Source organism: Oryctolagus cuniculus, chromosome 15 (assembly GCF_964237555.1).
Source record: "Oryctolagus cuniculus chromosome 15, mOryCun1.1, whole genome shotgun sequence".
Classification (NCBI taxonomy): domain Eukaryota; kingdom Metazoa; phylum Chordata; class Mammalia; order Lagomorpha; family Leporidae; genus Oryctolagus; species Oryctolagus cuniculus.
In genome coordinates, this window is record NC_091446.1 from 86,065,616 (window position 1) to 86,077,226 (window position 11,611).

General features: G+C 38.4%; 1 long non-coding RNA gene across 1 annotated transcript in view; it reads left to right on the top strand.

The window, feature by feature from the left end:
* The first annotated feature begins 1,083 nt into the window (after positions 1–1,083).
* Positions 1,084–11,611, top strand: part of LOC138845433 (uncharacterized) — a 53,550-nt gene continuing 43,022 nt past the window's right edge. Inside the window, exon 1 of the long non-coding RNA XR_011382685.1 lies at positions 1,084–7,041. This is a non-coding gene — a long non-coding RNA (uncharacterized lncRNA). The remainder of the gene's footprint in view (positions 7,042–11,611) is intronic.

The window sequence follows — 11,611 nt, forward strand, 5'->3', positions numbered from 1 at the left end:
CATTTTCCCAACATCCTCTCCTGCATGTGTTGTTTGTTGATTTCTGTATGAGGGCCACTCTAACAGGGGTGAGGTGAAACCTCATTGTGGTTACATTTCCCTGACAGCTAGGGAACCTGAACATTTTTTCATGTGTCTATTGGCCGTCTGAATTTCATCTTTCAAAAAACGCCTGTTTACGTCCTTTGCCCATTTCGTAACTGGGTTGTTTTGCTGCTGTTGAGTTTATTGATCTTTTTATATATTCTGGTTATTAATCTTTGATCAGTTGAATGGTTTGCAAATAATTTATCCCATTCTGTCAGTTGCCTATTCAGTTTCCTGAGTGTTTCTTTTGTAGTATAGAAGCATCTCAATTTGATGTAATCCTATTTGAGCATTTTGGCTTTGATTGCCTGTGTCTCTGGGTTATTTCCAAGAAGTCTTTGCCACTGCCAGTATCCTGCAAGGTTTACCCAGTGTTCTCTAATAATTTGATGGTGTCAGGTTATTGATTTAGGTCTCTAATCCATTTTGAATGGATCTTTGTGTCAGGTATGGGTCTTGCTTCATAGTTCTGCGTGTGGACATCCAGTTTTCTCAGCACAATTAGTTGAAGAGACTGTCCTTGCTCCAGGGATTGGTTTTATTTCCTTGATCAAAAATACATTGGTTGTAGATATTTGGATTGATTTCTGGCATTTCTATTAAGTTCCATTGGTCTATCCATCCCTTTTTGTACCAATACCAGGCTGTTATGATTATAACTGCCCTTATGTATGTCTTGAAATCTGGTGTTGTGATGCCTCCAGCTTTGTTTTTGTTGTATAAGATTGCTTTAGCTTTTCAGGGTCTCCTTTGTTTCCATATGAATTTCAACATCAGAATGTCCTTGGTATGTTAACTTTTTTAGCTTGCTACTTGATAATGCCAAAGAATGGCTAAAAGGTGGATGTGTTTATATGTTAATAATATTAACTACTCACATCATAGCAGTGCAAAGCCCATAGTTACTTAGCAAATTTTGATAAAAGAATGGATGAATAACATCATTTACCCATTTTTTAGATACCAAAAATTTTATTGTGATTTATTTAATACAAACAATAATATGGAAAGATTGATACTTTGTCTCTCATTTTCCTGATAATATGTTAAGTGGTTTGTTAAAGATTTATTTATTTAAAAACAGAGTTATAGAGATAAATGGAAATGGAAAGAGAGAAGGGGAGGGAGAGGGAAAAGGAGAGGGAGAGGGAGAGGCAGAGGGAGTGGGAGAAAGTGAAAGAGAGAATATTTCATCTACTTGTCCACTCCTCAAAAGGAGGCAGTAGTCAGGGCTGGGCCAAGATGAAATCAGGAGCCAGGACCTTCATCTTGGTCTCCCATATGGGTGCATGGAGCCAAGCACTTGGGGTATCCTCTGCAGCTTTCACAGGTACATTAGTAAGAAGCTAGATCAGAAGTGGAGGGGGTGATCTCTCTCTCTCTCTCTCTCTCTCTCTCTCTCTCTCTCTCTGCTTGTCTGTAACTCTGCCTTTCAAATAATGAAATAAATATTTTAAAAAACAGAAGTGGAGCAGCTGAGACTACAGCTGGTGCCCATGTGGGATGCAGGTTTTGCAGATAGTGACAACACACTGGGCCACAACACTGGCCTCAGTTTATTCTGAATAGAAACATTTACAGTCCATTTTTTCCTGGAATGCTTCCATTTAGGTTGACAAACAATTTTAAAAGAAACAAACTACATCACAACTCTGGCACCATTTGTTATTTATTTTTGGACAATAGTTATTGTAACTTGAGTGAGGTGATAACTCCTGTTGAGACTACACCAACAGAGTTGATCAAACCATTCGCTCTGATTAGAAAAAAAAGATAGAGAAACCTAACAACCCATCTTGGGTGTTACCTTGGATTCTACTTCTGCTCTGGAGCATTGAACAGAGCTCCCTGGCCACACTGCAGCACGTGCCTCTGGGTATTCACTAAAAGAGCAGACATTCCACTAAGCCACAGAGGCATAATTCAAAGATGAATTTCATCAGAGGAAAAAAATGAACAAGTATCTCTTCAAATTCCTTAAAATAAACACAGATCAAGAAACATTAAGGCAGACAACATGAAATGTCCAAAGGAACACAACAACACTTCAATATTAGACTGTGAAGATGAAGAGATTGAGGAAATGACTGAAATGGAATTCAAAAGATTAATCACAAAACTACTCAGAAGCAATAAGAAGCAAACCCAAGAAATAAAGAATCCATACATGACATAAATGAAAAATTTTCCCATGAAATTGAGATTTTTAAAAACAAATAAAAATGAAATGTAGAAATGAAGAATTCAATAAATCAAACAAAAAATGCAGTCAAAAACCTTAACAACAGTTTCAGTGAGATAGAAGGCAGAATATCTGATCTAGAAAACAAATCTTTGGAAATTTTTCAATCAGAACAAGAAAAGAAGAAGAAATTAGAAAAATTAAAAAGAGTGTTGGGGATTTATGGGATGCTATCAAATTACCCAACATACAAGTCTTAAGGGTTCCTGAATGTGTGGAGATAGAATGGATTAGAAGGTCTATTTAGTGAAAAAGTTACAAAAAAATTCCTCAAATTTGGAGAAAGAAAAAGATGCCTGAGCACAGGCAGCACATAGAACTACTAATAGACATGAATAGAAAGATCCTCACCATGACACATCATAGTCAAACTTCCCACAGTAAAACATAAAGAAAATATTCTAAAATGTACATGAGAGAAACACCAGATTACTTTCAGAGGATCTCCAATTAGATTCAGAACTCACTTCTCAGAAATCCAGCAGGGTGGGGGAGAATGGAGAAACATAGTTCACATTAAAAAGAGTAAAACTGCCAACCCAGAATATTGTACTGGAAAAAGCTCTCATTTATGAATGAAGTTGAAATAAAGATATTCCATAACAAACAGAAATTGAAAGAATTTGTCACCACTCATCCAGCATTACAAAAGATGCTTAAAGAATTTGCTACACACAAAAACACAGAAACATTGTAGTCACTATGAAAGAATGCGAAGGCAGACAGGAATATTTATGGAAAATGGCAGGTTTAAGTCACTACTTATCAAAAGTAATCTTGAATGTAAATGGTCTCAAATCTCCAATAAAAGATACAGACAGGCTGAATGGATTAAAAAAACAACACCCATCTATTTGCTGTCTACAAGAAATAAACCTCATCAACAAAGATATATGAAGACCAAAAGTGAAAGGAGGAAAAAAAGATATGAGATTCCATGCTAATGGAGAGCAAAAAAAGAGTTGATGTTGCCTTCTTAATATCAGACAAAATAGACTTTAACACAAAAACTCTTAAAAGAGACAGGAAAAACAGATTGAAGCTGGAAGTTAGCAACTCAAGAATCTCTAGAACATATGCAAACACATGAGACTGAACAACATGTTCCTGAATAAATAATGGGTCATTGAAGAAATCAAGAGACATCAAAAAATTTCTGGAAACAAATGAAAACAACAATACATCATATCAAAATTTATGAGATACAGTAAAAGCAGTGTTAATAGGGAAGGTCATAGGAATTGGTGCCTACATCAAGAAATTGGAAAGGCATGAAATGCAACAAACCAAATCCAAATTTAGTGGGAGGAAAGAAATAATTAAAAGTAGAGAACAAAACCAAAACTGAAACCAATAAAATAAAAAGATCAGTCAAACGAAGAGCTGTTTTTTTGAATAAATAAACAAAATGGACATACCATTGGCCCAACTAACCAAAAAGGAAGACCCAAATCCTTAAAATCAGAAATGAAAAAGAAAATGTACCACAGAATAAAAAGAATCATAAGTAATTACTGCACACATCTACAACCAATTTATGCTTGACAAAGTAGCTGAAATAAACCCATTAAATAAGGAGAGTCTCTTCACCAAATGGTGCTGGGAAAACTGGATCTCTTCATGCAGAAGTACGAAGCAAGACCCCTACCTTACACCTTATACAAAATTCCACTCAAAATGGATTAAAAATCTAAATCTACAATCCAATATCATAAAATTACTAGAAAACATTGGGGATACCCAACAAGACTTTGGCATAAAGGCTTCTTGGAAAAGATCCAGGTAGCATGGGCAATCAATGCCAGAATCGACACATGGGATTGCATCAAACTGAGAAGCTTGTGCACTGCAAAAGAAACACTCATCAAAGTAGAGAGGCAGCCAACAGAATGGGTGAAAATATTTGCAAACTATGCAGCTGATAGAGGATTAATACCTGGAATCTAAAGAGAGCTTGAGAAACTCAACAACAACAAAACAATCTGGTTAAGAAATGTGCAAAGGACTTGAACAGGTGCTTTTCAAGAGAGAGAATTCAAATGGCTAGCAGACACAAGAAAAAATGCTCAGGATCACTAGCATCAGGGAAATTCAAATCAAAACCACAATGAGGTTTCACCTCACTCCAATTAGAATGGCTCTCATACAGAAATCAACAAACAGCCAATGCTGGTGAGGATCTGGTGAAAAAGGTACCCTAATCTATTGTTTGTGAGAATGTAGACTGACACAGCCACTGTGAAAGACAGTAGGAAGATACCTCAGAAATATGAAGATAGACCTACCATATGACCCAGTAATCCCACTCCTGGGAATTCACCCAATGGAAATAAAATCAACATATGAAAGAGTGATCTGTATCCCCATATTTATTGTAGCTTGATTCACAATAGCTAAGTTATGGAAGCAACCTCAATGACCATCAACTGAAGACTGGATGATGAAATTATGGTATATATACTCCCTGCACTACTACACAGTGATAAAAAATGAGATCCTATCATTTGCAACAAAATGGATGCAACTGGAAACTATTATACTTCATGAAATAAGCCAATCCCAAAACCACAAATACAATATATTCTCTTCGATCTATTAGGTAACTGATAGAGTACCTAAAATGTAATCTATAGGAGTGCAATTGACACTTTGAGATTGATGATTTTGAACAGCTCTTATCTTGACTGTTGTGGAAGAGTGTTTATTTTTCTTCATACTACTTGGTTTTTTTAATTTTTGACAGGCAGAGTTAGTGAGAGAGAGAGACAGAGAGAAAGGTCTTCCTTCCGCTGGTTCACCCCCCAAATGACTGTTACAGCCAGCATGCTGCGCCAATCTGAAGCCAGGAGCCAGGTGTTTCCTCCTGGTCTCCCATGCGGGTGCTGGGCCCAAGCACTTGGGCCATCCTCCACTGCCTTTCCGGGCCACAGCAGAGAGCTGGACTGGAAGAGGAGCAACCAGGACAGAATCCGGCGCCCCAACCAGGACTAGAACCCAGGATGCCAGCGCCACAGGCAGAGCCTAGTGAGCTGCGGTGCCAGCCCATACTACTTGTTGAACTCTTCACTTAGTAGAGGGTTAATCTTATGAGTATGACTTTAACTGAAAATATATATTTGTGGAAAAAATGGTAATAGGAGAGGAAAAAGGAAGAAGTATGGGATACAAGAGTGAGGTAGGGTAGTGTGGGAAGAATCGCTATGTTCCTATGTTTGTATATATCAAACGAATGGTTTGTATTCCTTAAGTAAAATTCTCCAAAAATAAAATTAAAAAAAAAAAACACATGAATGTAAGTTAGGCTCAATGTACACTGGTATTCAGGGATAGAGTAATTCACAAGTACTTGTGTCATAGGTGCTTGCAGTTAGGGCATGTGTAGTGAGTAGGTCATGAGGCAGGACTATGAATGCACGTTTATTGCCATTAGGGTGTAAAGAAGATATTGGGAAGGATTAGGACTATTGTTGGGTCTGAGTAAGCAACAACGTATGTTTAGAGAATCAGTTGTTTACATGACATTGGATATGTAAATTTTGAAAATGTGCATGTTTTAGTGTACTATTGAAATTAAACACTTGATTCAGGAGTCTATATAGAGATATATAGGGGAAAGATTTTCATAAGCTGTCTAATGGCATAAAGTATATATTTTGGCAAAATGTTCAAGTTGCTTGAAAATGGACCTTGGGTGTAGGCATTGTGGCACAGCAAGTTATGCCATCACTTTGGATGCCTGGAACACATTCTGGAGAACCAATTCTAGTCTAGTGACTCTACTTTTGATCTATTTCCTACTAATGCATCCTTAGAGGCAGCAGATAAGGGCTCAAGTTCTTGGGCCCCTGACACCTATACAGAAGACCTCAATGAAGCTCTAGGTTCCTTGTTTGGTCTGGCCTAGCCCTGGCTGCTACAAGTATTTGCAAAGTGAAACAGTGGATAAAGATCTCTTTTTCTCTCTTTTCTCTATTCTGCTGTTTCAAGCAGATGAGAACAAATAAACATTTTGGAAAGAAAATTGGTCTTTGATTGTGGTGGGCTTGAGCATCCTAGATAGCTATAAAGATGTGATATCCTTAATATGGGTTTTATAGTATATATATATATATATATATATATGGCAAGCATGGTTGAGAGTGGAGGTTATTAGTTGCATTTCAGATATGTTTTATCATTTTTTCAAGTGTTAAACAGAAATTTTAAAAATTCCATTTATATTGTGTTTACAAAAAATGTACAGAATCCTTAACACTATTTTAGTATTTTGAGACTGAATTTCATATGAAATCAGACATGAGGGTTGTGTGTGTGTGTGTTTGTGTGTGTGTGTGTGTGTGTTCTTCTAGGTGTGAGTATTTGGACTGATCTGCTCTAGGGGCAGGAGAGATTGTAGAAAATACTGAATCTTAGAGTGAAAAATGGGATCCTGTGTATAATTTATGGAATTTTTCTGGAGATACATTGAATAAATTGTGTTTAAATTATGTTGTTGTTTTAATGACTGAAGACTATTAGTATAAAAACTGAGTAAAACTGTCAAACTTTCTCAAGTCCATACATGTTCACACAAAAAACAATTCATGTTTCAAAATGAGTAATCTGGTAAAGAACTGTTGTTTCTTTCTTTTTCCCACATATTCTTCCAATTATGATATCATTACTTGTTGAAGATTATTTTTATGCATTGCATCTGTGCTTCTTCAAAAAAGGTAAGTTAACTTCTTTTGTATCTATTTGTGGGTACCATATTTATTCTACTGATTGATGAATCTAGTTGCTCAAGATCACTCTGAATTTCTGTAACAAAATGTAAAGATTTACCTATTTGAAAGGAAGAGCATCAGAAAGAGAAGAAGAAACAGAGTGAGAAAGAGATCTTTTATCATCTGGCACACTCCTCAAGTGGCTACAACAGTCAGGACTGGGCCAGGTAGAAGTCAGGAGCCAAGAATTTTATCTGGTTCTTCCATATCGCTGACAGGTGAATCAAGCACTTGAGTCATTATCCACTCTGTTATTAGGTATAGTAACAGAAAACTAGATCAGAAACAATAATCTGAACTTGAACCAGTCATCAAATATGGAAAGCCACCACTGTAAGTAGTATCTTGATCCACTGCACCATTCCAGTCCTCCTGTAGCTTTACAATAAGTGAAAAAAGTAAACTGTGACTATGACTTTATTATCCAGTCTTGTATAGGGTTTATATGTAATTTATTTATAAACCACTTTATTATACATTTATGAACCATTTGTAGGGATTAAGTAGATTAAGAAGAATTTATTTGGAATTTCCCTATTGATAAACTTGAAAGATTGGACAGTTAATATTCAGCATGCAAGTCATAAACTCAACATCAATCCATTTATTTAGATTATATTTATTTTCATATTGTTTTACAACTTTCTACATTTTATTTTTATGCATGTTCTAGGTTTATAACATATTTTGGAAGGGTTTTGTAAATGGCATTTTAACTTGAATTTATAATTGCTCACTGTATGCATAAAGGAAATTCATAGACACTGTGCTTTGTTTCTTGTTTTCTGCATCTCCTATCATCAAGACATGAGATACTGATTGTGCTCCACCTTTTACTCCCAAAATCATGACATTTTATATCTGAACACAAACTTCCTATAATTCTAATATCTAACAAGGGACAGCAAGAACCATTAAATAGTGAATTCTCAACCTCCAGTGTTGTGGGTAGGTAACCAATAGAGGAGCATGAACCTTGTTCAGACCAATGCCATTGCTGCTGCATCCAAACTAAAGAGCTTTCTTTGACTCAGGATTGGCCTGTTGAGATACTTCTGTGGATTTGAGACAACTTGGGTCTATGAATGCTGCGCTAATGACTGAGGGGCATATATATGGCTTGTCTTGGATGTTTCTATAAGTAGCAGAAAAGTACTCATTTTCTGGAATGTTCCTAGATTATTTATTTATTTATTTTTGACAGGCAGAGTTAGACAATGAGAGAGAGACAGAGACAGAGACAGTCTTCCTTCTGCTGGTTCACCCCCCAAATGGTCTCTATGGCTGGCACGCTGTGCTGATCCAAAGCCAGGAACCAGGTGCTTCCTCCTGGTCTCCTATATGGGTGCAAGGCCCAAGCACTTGGGCCATCCTAAACTGCCTTCCCAGGCCACAGCAGAGAGCTGGACTGGTAGAGGAGCAACCGGGACAGAATCTGGCACCCCATCCAGGACTAGAACCCAGGGTACTGGTGCCACAGGCAGAGGATTAGCCTAGTGAACCTTGGCACTGGCCCTAGATGATTTATTTATTACATCTTTACACACTCTTTCAAGCAACACTAATTTTATAATAAAAGATTCCAGCACTGGGGGCTGGTGCTGTGGCATAGTAGGTTAAGCCTCTACCTGCAGTGCCAGCATCCATATGGGCACCAGTTCATGTCCCAGGTGCTCCTCTTCCCATCCAGCTCTCTGCTATGTCCTGAGAAAGCAGTAGAAGTAGGCCCCAGTGATTGGGCCCCTGCACCCATGTGGTGAGCTCCTGGCTCCTGGCTTTGGATCTGCCCAGCTCCAGCCATTCCTGTCACTTGGGGAGTGAGCCAGTGAATAGAAGACCTTTCTGTCTCTTCTCTCTGTCTATAACTCTACTTCTAAAATAAATAAAACTATTTAAATTTTTTTAAAATCATAATAATTTAAAAAAGTATCCAACACTGGAGGGTTGAATGAGTATAAACCAGATTCAGATGTAGTTTTTTTTTTTTTTTTTTTTGACAGGCAGAGTGGACAGCGCGAGAGAGAGACAGAGAGAAAGGTCTTCCTTTGCCGTTGGTTCACCCTCCAATGGCCACTACAGCCAGCGCACTGCACTGATCCAAAGGCAGGAGCCAGGTGCTTCTCCTGGCCTCCCATGGGGTGCAGGGCCCAAGCACTTGGGCCATCCTCCACTGCACTCCCAGGCCATAGCAGAGAGCTGGCCTGGAAGAGGGGCAACCGGGACAGAATCCGGCGCCCCGACTGGGACTAGAACCCGGTGTGCTGGCGCCGCTAGGTGGAGGATTAGCCTTTGAGCTGCGGCGCTGGCCAGATGTAGTGTTTTTTAAAGTTAAATAGCTATTTAGGGAAAGAAAGAGATTTAAAAAAGGGCAAACATACAGTGAAACAGATTATACAGAATATCAGAATTTCGTAGTTATGAGTGAGGAGTAGGTCAAACCAACTGGAAATCACTGGAGCCTGAGAGGAAGTGAAAATGTGACCTCCTATGTACTTGTTATCATTCATTTTAAATTATTCCCCTCAAAACCTACAAAGCATTCCAGAGAGACATCTCTTGGGACCTGCCTGAGGTGTGTCCAGGCAGAGTGCTTGCTCTTATCCACCAGGTGAATTTGATTTGTGTACTCGAAACACAGGAGTTTTCTCTTCTCATCCATCCACAGCTTTATGCAAAACTTTGTTCATTATATTGTCCTTATTTGTTCCCAGAAACATCCTTAAAAATTAATCAGTAGGCCGGCGCCACAGCTCATTAGGCTAATCCTCCACCTGTGGCGCCAGTACTCCAGGTTCTAGTCCCGGTTGGGGCTCCAGTTCTGTCCCAGTTGCTCTTCTTCCAGTCCAGCTCTCTGCTGTGGCCTGGGAGGGCAGTGGAGGATGGCCCAGGTCCTTGGGCCCTGCACCCACATGGGAGACCAGGAGGAAGCACCTGGCTCCTGGCTTCAGATCAGTGCAGCGCACCAGCCGTAGTGGCCATTTGGGGGGTGAACCAGTGGAAGGAAGACCTTTCTCTCTGTCTCTCTCTCTCACTGTCTAACTCTGCCTGTCAAAAAAATTAATCAGTAGTCTTCTTTTTAGTAACCTCATTTCTGAGATACTACTCTGTCTCTGAAGATGTTTGTAAGCTATGATATTCAAAAAAAAGGACTCTCCCATCTGTGAGAAATTTGACCCCACTTACATAATCCAAACATATTGGGCCACACTAACAGATGTTCAAGTGTATCAATAAATGCAAATTAACTCTCATAAAATAAATCCTGACTAGATCACTTTGGAAAATTTCCTAAAACTGAATAAAAGACACTGGTATTGTATCGCTGTGACCTATGTCACTCATACTCTTCCCTAAATAAAGTTGATACCAGCTTTATCACATAGTCCTATTTATTTTAATGTTCCATTTTCCTAAAATGTTCCAATATATGTAAGTAATGTTAAAAGCAGGTATAAGGACTGAAATTGTAGTAAAATATGTTAACTCACTGCTTGAGATTCCACTATCCCATACAGTAGTGTCATGTTGACCCTTGGCTAAGCCACTTTTGCTCCAGTTCCCTATTAATGTGCCTGGGAAAACAGTAGAAAATAGCACAAGTACTTTGGTCCCCTGGGTCCCATGAGAGCAACTTGGATGGAATTCTGGACTCCTGGCTTGGCCTGACCCAATCGCAGCCATCTTGGCCATTTTGAAAGGGAAATAGCAGAATGAAAATCTCTGTGTGTCTTCTTAATCTCTTCCATTGCTCTGCCTTTCAAATAAATTTTTAGAAAAATGAAAGCAGGTGTTGTAAAACTCACAGCATTATTTTAAGATTAACTGTGTTACACTCAAACCAGTAACAAAAGAAAATTTTCTCATGGTTTTAGAGCTAATTTTTAGGTATAAAGGAAGTTAACAGCCAGCAAAGAAGCAACCAAATAAACATGTGCTGAGATACTGGGGATGTGGACTGGTTCCAATGAACACATGGAAGAGGAAGGAGAGGTCATACAGTGCTAGAAATTAATATGAGGGATTTCTGAGGAGTTGACACTTAAACCTCAGACTCAAGCACAGTGTACCTGGGGTGGGAGTAAATCTGTAGACAGCAGGGTAGAAATGAGCTGTGACAGCAGTGCTCCTGGAGAGAAGACTCTTGGACTTTTTTGTGTGGTTCTAAGAATTCATTCCACAGACAATGCCTGGAGAGCTAGTGAAGCCACTGTCCAAGACTGCAGAATAGCGAAAGGATTTTTATCTGGGGGAGAATTTGATCTTCTGGATTTGATATACGACAGCATGTTAAAAAGTTCAGGTAAAATGTACAGATTAGAGACTGAAACTATCTATTTTAGTACAAGATCTTTAATTGTTTAAAGATAAAGAACCTTCAGAAAGTTCAAGAAATATATATTTAAAATATCATGGACTTCAAAGTATTTTTTCCAGCATAACCTTATACATCTTTAAAATATTCATTTTTGGAAGTGCAGCGAGGCAGTTGATATACTACTAGGGTTGCCTGCATCCA